The sequence below is a fragment of the Pelobates fuscus genome, chromosome 1, assembly GCF_036172605.1.
Source record: "Pelobates fuscus isolate aPelFus1 chromosome 1, aPelFus1.pri, whole genome shotgun sequence".
In the NCBI taxonomy this organism is placed as follows: domain Eukaryota; kingdom Metazoa; phylum Chordata; class Amphibia; order Anura; family Pelobatidae; genus Pelobates; species Pelobates fuscus.
In genome coordinates, this window is record NC_086317.1 from 235,531,328 (window position 1) to 235,543,586 (window position 12,259).

Here is a 12,259-nt window from a genome sequence, read left to right on the forward strand (position 1 = left end):
GATCGTGGTCAGGATCGGGGAGTGATCCGTCCAGACCGCTGTTTGGATGTCGCATGTTTGAAGGAGATGGAGATATTCCTGTAGCCTCGGTGAGCCGTGGAGTAATAGGAGAAGTCCTTTTCTTCCGGGTGCAGGACCCTCCAGGTGTCTGCCAGGCCCGCCTCCCGAAGTGCTTCCCTAGTGACCCTCCGTCAGGTATTTGAGTGTGCAGAGTGACCCTTGGACGTGTCCCATCTGGGTTCCAGTGGCACATTAAGGTCTCCCGCCACCACCAGGAGCCCCTCCCGGAATCCATCCAGCAGCTTCAGAGTCCTCGCAATAAAGCGGTGTTAATTCGTATTTGGGGCGTAGTACAGGGAGGCAAACGTGTACTTCTTGTCTGCAATGGTGCCCTTGAGAAACAGGTAACGCCCATTCGGGTCCGCCATTTCCATAGCGCAGTGGAACGGTGTATGGCGAGCGAAGAGAATCGCCACCCCTGCTCTCTTGGAGTCCGGGTGGTTGGCGAAGAACCCGGTCGGGAATCTTGCGTCTCTCAGCGTTGGGGGGTTCGGCCCCTTAAAATGTGTCTCCTGCAGGAACGCCACCGAGGCCCTCGTATACAGCACTATTTTCAACTGTAGGTGTTCCTCTGTCACAAGACAAAAATACTGTATCCACCACCAGACTTTATTTTCTAGGCATCACACTGAATTCCGATACTATGCAGTCAAGTCTCCCGAGGATAAGCTCATGCGCATTCGTGAAGACGTGAACAGGTTCCTTCAATTAGGAGCCTGCACTCGGAAAGACCTACAATCTCTCTTAGATTCCTTGAACTTTGCCATGCGCATTATCCCACAAGGCTGCTTTGCTTCTTACCAGGCCTGCCTGGCGGGTATATTGGTCACTTAGATCCTCCAGCAAAGGCAGACCTGATCATGTGGCATGAGTTCCTAGAGCACTGGAATGGGATTTCAATGTTCATTCCGCCAGTATCCGACCAATCCCCAGTCTTTTGGACAGTTGCAGCCGCTAATACTGGGTTTACAGCAATCTACAAGAACCACTGGTTGAGAGATTGTTGGCCGAAAGAGACACTCAATCAACCTTCCTTTCACAAGACATCTGCATTATCCGAAATTTACCCGATAGTGGCGGCTGCATTCACATGGGGCAAATCCTGGTCGGGCATGGCAGTCAAATGTTATACCGACAACATGGCAGCCTGCGACATAATTAATAAGGGTCGATCATCTTCTTTGACCATTATGAGGTTAGTTCGCAGGCTGACCTGGTTGGCTGCCACATATCAGTTCTTTCTCTACTGCGAATACATACCAGGCTACTCCAACTCTGCTGCTGACGCTTTGTCTCGTTGTAAATTGCAAGAATTCTTCATTCTTCACCCAGCAGCCAACAAACACCCGACCCAAACTCCGGATTTCAACAATTTAATCCTGGACTAAACCAGCTATTGGCACACAGCAAGGAATTAGCACAATTAGCCTTATTCACAAACACTAAGAAACATACGATAGAACTTTGGTCATTTTTCACAGGTGCATTTGCTGCATTTTGCCACCTCCATCTCAAACTCTCTTACAACACTATCAAACTCTATCAGGCATACACCATCACATTTTGACAACCCTGCCAAATCATACTCCTTTCCTCTCGGCTTACCCGATAAAGAATATATTAAAAGATATAAACAAATTAGATAATCACATGTGATGTTTACCTATAGATGGGGAGAAATTCCGGGCTTTATCAGGCATACTGGACACTCTACCTTTTGAACCCCATACAAACCTGGTAATTAAAACCTCTATGTACATAGCTTTCTATGGATTTTTAAGACCTAGAGAATTCACGATCATAGCCCAATCAGACAGTCATTCATGCCTTATCATAAAAGACTTCTAAAAGGTGAACGATTACTATCTTTTGGCATTCAGGCATTATAAAAGCAATCCATTAGGCCATCCACTAGAAGTACCCTTCTACCCCACTGGGAATCACTGGTGCCCTGGTAAAGTCTTAGACACTTATCTTGCACAGGTTAGGGACAATCCCAGCCACTCTCCACTGTTTATACTGCTAGGCAATCCCCTAACTACTACCAAATTCATGTTCTACGTTAGAACTCTGTGTATTAAATTAGGTTGGGACCCTGCCTCTTATTCAGCATAGGGGCCGCATCAGCCGCGTCCAGTATCAATACTCCAGTACATATCATTAAAAAATTGGGATGTTGGAAATCCGCAACCATAGAAATAGTTAAGACAAGCATTTATAAATCTTGTTATATAATCATGGAAGCAATAAAGTGTTTTTTTTTTTTTTCTGCTTTTCCTTTTGCCCTCTTTTTTACAGGCCTACCTCTAGGTCATTTTCGTCACACCACACCGACTTGATCCAATAACAAGTATTTTCACAGTCACTATATTAACCGACCACAAGTTTAAGGCCGCAGGCTAGAGATGTCCCGAATAGTTCCTGGCGAACATAGCCCCCTATTCATCATCATTGAGTAAACTTTGACCCTGTACCACACAGTCAGCAGACACATTCCAGCCAATCAGCAGCAGACCCTCCCTACCAGACCCTCGCACCTCCTGGACAGCATCCATTTTAGATTCATTCGGAAGCTGCATTCTTAGTGAGAGGAGGGACAGTGTAGCTGCTGCTGATTTAATAGGGAAATCGATAGCTAGGCTAGTGTATTCAGTGTCCACTACAGTCCTGAAGGACTCATCTGATCTCTGCTGTAAGGACATCACCCCAAAAAGCCCGTTTGTGTCAGGCTCACAGCGTATACTGTGCCCACTTGCCCAGTGCCACCACTCATATCTGGTGTCACAATAGCTTGCATTTAAAAAAAACAAACTTTTTTGACTGTAATATAATAGCAGTCAGTTTCCTTCACACGTGTGCGTTTCAGGGCCTGCCAGGGCACAGTGTCACACCAGTGCAACTCGTATCTGGTGTAACAGTAGTGTACATTTAAAAAAAATAAAATAACATTTTGACTGTTATAGATTGAATAGCAGTTAGTTGTCTGCAAACGTGTGTGTCAGGCCTACAGCGTCTACTCTGCCAACTTCTACTAGTGCACAGTGCCACTCATATCTGTTGTCACAGTAGCTAGCACGCATAGTACCACTAATCAAAAAAAAAAAATGACAGGCAGAGGCAGGCCACCCTGCAGGGGCCGTAGTGGTCGTGGTGCTGTGATTCACTTTGGCCCTAGAATAATGCCCAGTGTTCAGAGGCCACGTACCCTGAACTCGAAAAGTTCTGAGGACATAGTTGACTGGCTAACACAGGACACCCAATCTTCTACAGCTTCCACTCGGAACCTTGACGCACCATCCTCCTCCAGCTTAGGGCACCTCTAAAGTTACCACTCGCCCGCCTGCCTCCACCACCAACACTAGCACCACAGCCGCTTCACTTGATCTGTCAGAGGAGTTATTTACACATCAGTTGGAATAAATGAGTGATGCGCAACCATTATTGCCAGAGGATGTAGATAACAGGGATATGTCTCAGTCAGGCAGCATTACACACATGGACGTACGGTGTGATGATGATGTTGTACCCGCTGCTGCTTCCTTTGCTCAGTTGTCAGATACAAGTGAAGCGGTTGATGAGAGAAATTCAGGCTTTTAGATCCTCTTCAGTAAAAGTTATTTTAGTATTTTGTTCAGCAACCTCAGTTAGGCCTTTGATACATAAGATTCTTGTATTCTGGTGCAATCTGGTTACAGCCCACATGCGAGATCTGTCCCGGCTTCTGCTTGGGCTACAACGATAATAAAAGGCCACCCAAATGTGTTTGAGCCCAGTATATTGGTTCACCTTGAGTTTCTAGATAATGAGTGTCTGGAGGCAGAAGGAGATGCCATACTAAAGAGATGAGAGAGAGAAAAAAATCTTTTAGATTTATTACAGGAAAGAACTTTAATCTCCAGACGGAATTTACACCAATAAGATGCTAACCAGGAAATACTGAAATCTATTCTCAGGCAGCCACTGAATTATTGCTTCAGTTCTAATGAAGAAAGAACCGAATTAATACGAAAAGGCACGAATAGAAACTAACTTCCTATTAGCTAAATGACTAGACCGAAGAAAGAAAATCCACGAAATAAACAAAACGAACACATGCGCAATCGTGTGAACAGGACGCCAACTCGTTCGCGTGAATTTACATGAACGGCTATATAAAAATCCACGGAAGTAGCTGGCGAACAACTAGAGGATCATATTGAAAGGAGAACATAAAACAGGTAATGCTAATGCTAATATGCCAAACAGCAATAGTCCTTGAAAATAACCAGACACTCTGTGCAGTGGGATAGATAGGGATTTACAATATACCCTTGAACTTTTCACCTTAATGCCTTGAGGACTGCATAAATATCCACGGTAAAAGAGGAATTAAATAGAGATTACCTCGAAGTAACTAAATTTGAACCTATCCCAGCTAGTCCCATTCTAAACAGGCTTACTTAGATTTTCAGACAAAGGGAGGCTGAACTTTGTCTGGGAGATCCATGGTGCACATGGGAAGGTGGCCAAAAAATAAAACCTTTTACAATTTGGAAATACCTGTCAGTCTGAGGACAGAGAAATGACTGGTGTGTGAAGGTAGGAGGGACACTTTATACACTTGGTCTCATTTGAATTCTGTTGCCTGTCCTGTTCTGGTCCTGCGGGCTGAGCTATCCATAAGTGATGCTGCCACGATTAGCCAGTGAAATAGTAATACTGTTTTTTCTGCTTCTGTGTTATTTTATTAATATATCATCCATACTTTTTTGGCGCAACCTTCCTTCCAACTTTAAACGTCCTGAAGCAATTCAAATTTCACCACCAAGGAACTAGATTCCCTGACACCTAGGGGACTCAATCAAGAATATGACCTCAATCCGTTTATTTAAATTATATTTCATTTGTTTTTAAATTTTGTTTAATTTTCTCTATCACTATTATGTCTTACAGATCATCTTTAACGATTACTGTAATCTGTGAGGCTGTGCTGGTTATCACACTATTGAGTACACATTAAAAGATTGTCTCTCATAGCTCTTATGTATCTTCATCTAGATGATGGTCTTTGGATATCATTTACATAACTATTTGTTTTGATTTTGATGGGAGACTTTAAGATATTTTGTAATCAGCTATCATCAATTTTATTTGGGGTCTGTTTAAAACTTAAAATATCTATAACATGTAAAAATGAAATATTTTGCTAATAATAAATTGGATTTGAATAGATCCTTAATTAACGAGGAGATTGTACCCTAATTTGACAATATATTTACATCAATATTTATTGATATGGTGACACCATTAAAATTAGATTTTATTGAATTTAATCAAATCCTATTATAGTTATGGGTTAATTAGTACCCTAACAAGATGATAATATACTTACACTTACATTTATTGAAATGGTGAAAACTATTAAAGTTAAAATTAAATTGAAGATCAATTAAATCCCAGGATTAGTTATGGGTTAATAAGATGTCTTTATCAGATCACTTTGTTTCTTATATTTAACACGTCACATGGTAATTATTGCACTCATTTTTTATAGTGCATCTATTTCTGGTAACTTTTCTTACTTACTACATGTGCACCATAGAGGTTCTACATATCATATAAATTATAGAATCACATATGATGGTGATATTTTTTTCTGAAACATATTCTACTTCACAGAATGAATTTTCTTCTTTTTTATAATATATATTGATTTTGTATCTTTTTTATTTATTCATTTTAATTTTATCCTTTATTTATAGAGTAGTTTATATATTATTAATTTTCTTTTACCAATTGTATTTTATTTATTAAATTGGTGATTTTTTTTACACTAAGTCTTAAGTGATTAAACTGATTTAATAAGATTCATGAAAAGATGGGTATGTGTGTGTGTATATATATATATATATAATGTGTATATATAGTCATTTGTGATAATACAAGATATGTAATCTATTATACAGTTTTTTTCTATGTAATACATCATAGATGTATTATGATCTAGAATTATCCACAAGTTAGGTGATCACACTGCAATGGCATTCAGCTTTACATTTTTTATGTTGATACAATACAATAAATTAGAAATTATTTTTTCGTTATTATATTTTTTTGCAGCTTTTTATTAATTTCTGTTGTGCGCGTGTGCTGTCATGCGCATTGACTTTGTACCCCAGTCTCCGCATTGGTTTTGTTTTGACGAAGGTTTGGCTGCGTGACGCATGCGCGGAGTTACGCACACGCGTTGATGGTTCTTCAGTGTGATCATGTGATCGGCGTAACGGGACGTGCGTGTCACATCAAACATAATGATTTAACTCACATAGCCGATCCGGAAATGTAAGTAATTTGGCATTTCAAATTGATTAATATCGTTTTCATTTATTGGAAAAAATCTGTTTAATTAGTATTTAATTAAATGATTAATGAATTCTTCTATTTGATTGGTTGAGTTCCATTGCATAGTGAGACACCCCTAATATATAAGATCCTGATTGGAGAGAAAATTATATTTTAACACTGTTTTCATGATTATTGAGTGATTATGTAATTAATTAAAACACTTCACATGTTTTTTCACTTATCAGTTGTTGTATATACCTATTTATTGTATACAAGTTGAGTGTCACAGTAGCTTGACAAAGGCCCCAAGGGGTCGAAACGTTGTTTGGTGCTTGGGTCCAAAAAAATTGCCTAATTGGTGGAATACCTTGGAGTGCCTGGATTTCTTTTCTACATTTACACTTGATATTTTGGTCCATTTGGTACTGGGGCTTATCCAGCTCATTGCACCCAGGATAAGGGATAGAGTGCATTTACCATTATCTATATTTGGATATCTTAAGTTTAGGTCCACTGAGCTAAACAAACCAGGAAGTAACAGGACCGGTTTTCAGATTAAAAGTAAGGGGTGTAACAGGGTTAATTTGTAAAAGTGCCAATTTCTTTTGAAATCTGCTCTTTTTGCAAAATAAAATAAAAAAGAGGACAAACACTTCACGCATAACGCACTTCAGCAAGCTGAAGTTCTTTAGGGGTCCTGCCTGTTCTTTCCAGAGGACAGTTGCTAAACCCACTTACTACTGCCGCTATTCATAGGGAATATGTAACTCTTGAACTTTTTTTTATAAGGCTATTGAGACTTTCCACTATCACTAGTTCGGTAAGAAGCAATAGTTATGGTGCTAAGAGGCAATAAGCATGCAAAAAGGCAATTAGCTAGCCTCGAAATTCATATCCCCAAAAAAGCAAAACCAACCCCAAATTTGTTAAGTACATATATAAAAAATAAAATATGAAAGTGTAGGTTCATTAAAAACAGAGATGGGTGTGTTAATGAAAAAGGCAGACATTCTAATTAACGATTCTCCTCTGTATATATTAAAGAGGATTCTATGGTAAGAGATATGAATATGATGATGCAAAAACTTAACAGAAAAATTGTGATTGGAGGACTCAAGACAAGGTGCTACAGCAGCTAAAGAAAGTGAATATAAACAAAGCTCTGGGGCCTGATGATATTCAGCCACGAGTACTTAACCCCTTAATGACAACTTCTGGAATAAAAGGGAATCATGACGGAATATATCTGTCATCTGTCCTTAAGGGGTTAAGGAGCCAAGTGTGGAAATAAGTGAACCTCTGTATTTAATCTTTCAAGATTCTTTTCTTTCAGGAATGGTACCAGAGGATTAGAAGAAGGTAGATTTTGTTCCTATATTCAAAAATGGTTCAAAATCTTTGCGTGGAAGACCTGTGAGCTAAACATCTGGGGCTGAGAAAGTACTTAACCCCTTCAGGACCGGCCTGTTTTTGCGATGTTTGTACGTTAAGGACCAGAGCAGTTTTAACACTTTTGTGGTGTTTGTGTTTAGCTGTAATTTTCCGCTCTCTCATTTACGGTTCCCATACAAGTTATATATTGTTTTTTTCAAGACAAGAAGGGCTTTCTTTACATACCAGTATTTATATTATGTCATATATTGTATTTAAAAAAAAATAATGAAATATGGTGAAAAAAAAAAAAAAAACATGTTTTTGGACTTTTACTTGAAAAATCTTTTACTTATCTACAAAAGCTAATGAAAAAAACTGCTAAATAGATTCAAAATTTTGTCCCGAGTTTAAAAACACCCAGTGTTTACATGCTTTATTGCTTTTTTTTGCAAGTTATAGGCCTATAAATACAAGTAGGAAATTGCTGTTTCAATATATATATATTTTAAATGTATCAATAGTGACATTGTTACACCGTTATCTGTCATAAATCCCCGAAACACACCTAACATGTACATATTTTTTAAAGTAGACAACCCAGGGTATTTACAATGGGGTATGTCCAGTCTTTTTTAGTAGCCACCTAGTCACAAACACTGGCCAAAGTTAGCATTTATATTTGTTTGTGTGTTAAAAATGCAAAAACCGCTAACTTTGGCCGGTGTTTGTGACTAAGTGGCTACTAAAAAAGGCTGAACATACCCCATTTGCAATACCTTGGGTTGTCTTCTTTTGTAAATGGTATGCCATCATGGGGCTAATTCTCATTCCTTGGCTACCATACGCTGTCAAAGGCAACCTAACCAATCTGACAAATTTCAATTAAAAAAATCAAGCCTTATATTTGACCCTGTAACTTTCACAAACACTATAAAACCTCTACATGTGGGGTACTGTTATACTCAGGAGACTTCGCTGAACACAAATATTAGTGTATCAGAACAGTAAAATATATCACAGCAATAATATCCTCAGTGAAAGAGCTGTTTGTGTGTGAAAAATGCAAAAAACTTCACTTTCACTGACAATATCATCGCTGTGATATGTTTTACTGTTTTGAAACACTAATATTTGTGTTCAGCGAAGTCTCCCGAGTAAAACAGTACCCCCATGTACAGGATTTAGGGTGTCATAGAAAGTTACAGGGTTAAGCACAGTGCTAGCAAATTAAATTATCTGGACTTTTGGCCTGGGTTGGCAGGCAGGTCCCTCAAATTGCAATCATTAAAATTACTTAATTAGGTAAAAATATTACATAAATATGCACGTAGAATTTTAATATATATACATATTTATATATTTGACGTCTACGTGTATATTTATGAAATTAATAATGTAATTTTGTATGTGGACATATGTATATTTCGTATTATTTTTATTTATTTATTTATACATAGATATATATATCATTACATTCTAAGTGTATTTTGATATAAATATATATATATCAATATCAAAATACTGTTAGAATAAAATTGAATATATATATATAATTTTTTTTTAATTATTAAAAATTATTTTTATTTTTTGTTATTTATTTTTATTAACATATTATTTGTATTTTATAATAATATATATATACCATATATATAGTTATTATATATATTGTATATATTCGTGTGTAATTTAAATATAAGTGTATTTTTATATTAATATACGTATATATAAATATAAAAATACACTTAGTGTGACATTATATATATGATACATATACATATATTATATATATAGATATAATACATGTATATATATCATATATATACACATATTATAATTTTTTTTTACACTGATTGTTTTTTTTTTAACTTTATTTTATGATTTTACACTTGCAGGGAGACTGCCTGTCAGCACAGACAGTCCCCCTGCAGGCAGATACAAAGACCCCTATTGCGGTCATGTGATCGAGTGATCACATGGCCGTGGGGTCCTGATCTGCCGAGGGGGGACTGCCCGGGCAGACAGGCAGTCCCCCTGGACCGGGAGGAGAGCTGATCGCCGCCGTGGGACCGACGGCGATCAGGTAAGTAGCCCAAAACCGTTATGACGGTTCAGGACCGTCAGCGGTCCAAACGCACGTTTTACCGCTGACGGTCCTGAACCGTCAGCGGTCCTGAAGGGGTTAAAGGATTATTAAGGAATAATATTTAGGAATTCATCGAGAGGAGTAGTATTAGCAATAACCAGCATGGTTTTATGAAACTTAGGTCATGTCAAACTAACCTAATTGTACTCTACAAAGAAGAAGAAGTATAGATCAGGGTTTTTGCTGTGGATGTAATCTACTTGGATTTTGCCAAGGCATTTGATAAGGATTCTCACAATAGGTTAGTGTTCAAACTAAAAGAAATTGGTCTAGATGGAAATTCTTGTTCTTGGGTAGAACATTGGCTTAAAGATACAGATAGGTGTTATTAATGGTAAATTTTTAAGCAGGAAAAAAAGCGGTTAGTGGTGTCCCTCAAGGTTCTGGGGCAACTTCTATTTAACATACTGTATATACTCTAGTATAAGCAGAGTTTTTGTGCTGAAAAAGCCCCACTCTGCTTATACTCGAGTCAAGGTCTGTATTATGGCAACTTACATTTTCTTGGTTCTCTTATTCTTAATTTACTCTGCCTCTCTTGATAACCTAATTAACTATTTTGGATTTCAATACCATCTATAGGACGACGATTTTTAGACTTGCCTCTGCCATCCAAGAATGCGTAACAAACAACTTCTATTTAATTGTTAACTGAATGCCTTCCAATTTTCTAAAACTCCTAATCTCCCTCCCTCACCCCCCCCCTCCTCCATCTACATCCCTACATGTCAATGGAACACATTACTCCAATCCCTCAAGCTCACTGCCTTGGAGTTACTTTCTCAGGTCTTACCTTTTTCCCCACATCCATTCTGTCAGCAAATCCTGTAACCTCCACCTCAAAATTATTTCCTGCCTTTACACTTTTCTAAGATACAACTAAGGTACTTGGTTCATGCACTCATTTCCCGACTTTACTATTGCAACGCACTGCTCATCAGCCTTCCAATTAGCATTACCTCTTACCAGTCTGTAATGAATGCGGTTGCTATGTTCATCTTTCTGGCAGACCACTATTTACACACCTCACCCTTTTGACTTTCAGTAATTTTTCAGGATCCAATTGAAACGGACACCAGCCTACAAAGCCCTCAATAACGTCACTCCTCACAGATTCTTTAAGTCCTGCAAGTTGCGAGGTGGGGTCTTTGGATCAGATTTGTTGTTCCAGCACATCTGAAAAATGCTTAAATCGGATTTAGATCTGAGGAATTTTGAGGCCAAGGTGAAGCCTTGAACTATGCCATGTCCTCAAACCATTCCTGAACATTTGTTGCAGTGTCACTTAGTGCATTACACAACTGAAAAAGGAGACTGTCATCAGGGAACACCATTGCCATGAAGGGGTGTATGTGATCTGCAACAATCTCTAGGAAGCTGGTACATGTCAAAGAAAACCAAGGTTTCCCAGCAGAACATTTCCAATAGCATAACACTGCCTAAACAGCCATCCTGCTGCACTCTTCCCCAGGTAAATAATGCACATGGCCATCCATCTGATAAAAAAAAAAAAAAAAAAATACATGATTCATCAGATAAGGCAACCTTCTTACATACTCCATGGTCCAGTTCTGATGCACATGTACCCACTGAAGGCACTTTTGGCAGTGGACAGGTGTCCTTCTGGGCGTTCTGTGGCTACAGAGCAAAGTGCAATGCAGCATTCTGACACCTTTCTAGCATTGCCAGCAGTTTTTCAGCAATTTGAGTTACAGTAGCACTTTTGTGGGCTAGCCTTCACTCACTAAGTGCATCAATGACTTTTGGATGCCCGTGATCTTGATGCCGGTTCACAGGTTTGTCCTTCCTAGCACCACCTTTGGGTAGGTAACCACTGCATACAAGGAACACTCCACAAGTCTTAAGACATTTTCTTTTTCAGTTGTCTGCTCATTTTAAAACACTCAGATCGTTTCTCTTTCTGATTTTTCCTGCTTCCAACAATGAAATTCAAGAACTGACTGCTCACTTGCTGCCTAGTATATCCCACACATTGACTGTGCCATTGTAATGATAATCAATGTTACTCACTTCACGAGTCAGTGGCTTAAATGCTGTGGGTGATCAGTATTTCTTTCCACCGCTCAGCAGTCAAGATTTAGATTTTGTTGAGACTGGGTCAGAGAGTTGATCCTTATATTCTGTGTTAATTTTTGAGTTTATAGCCTGGTGGCATTAAGCAAAAAACAGTGTTGTAACCTGTAACCTTACAGAGTTTCTTCATGTATAATATTTGAATTTGAAGTTTGTTTGCATTAAGCACAACAATAGTGTTAGTCATAACTTGAAGTGAAGAGGACTATGAAGAAGTCATCACTTGGACTAAATAACCAAGACAGCGGCTTCTTTCAAACCGCA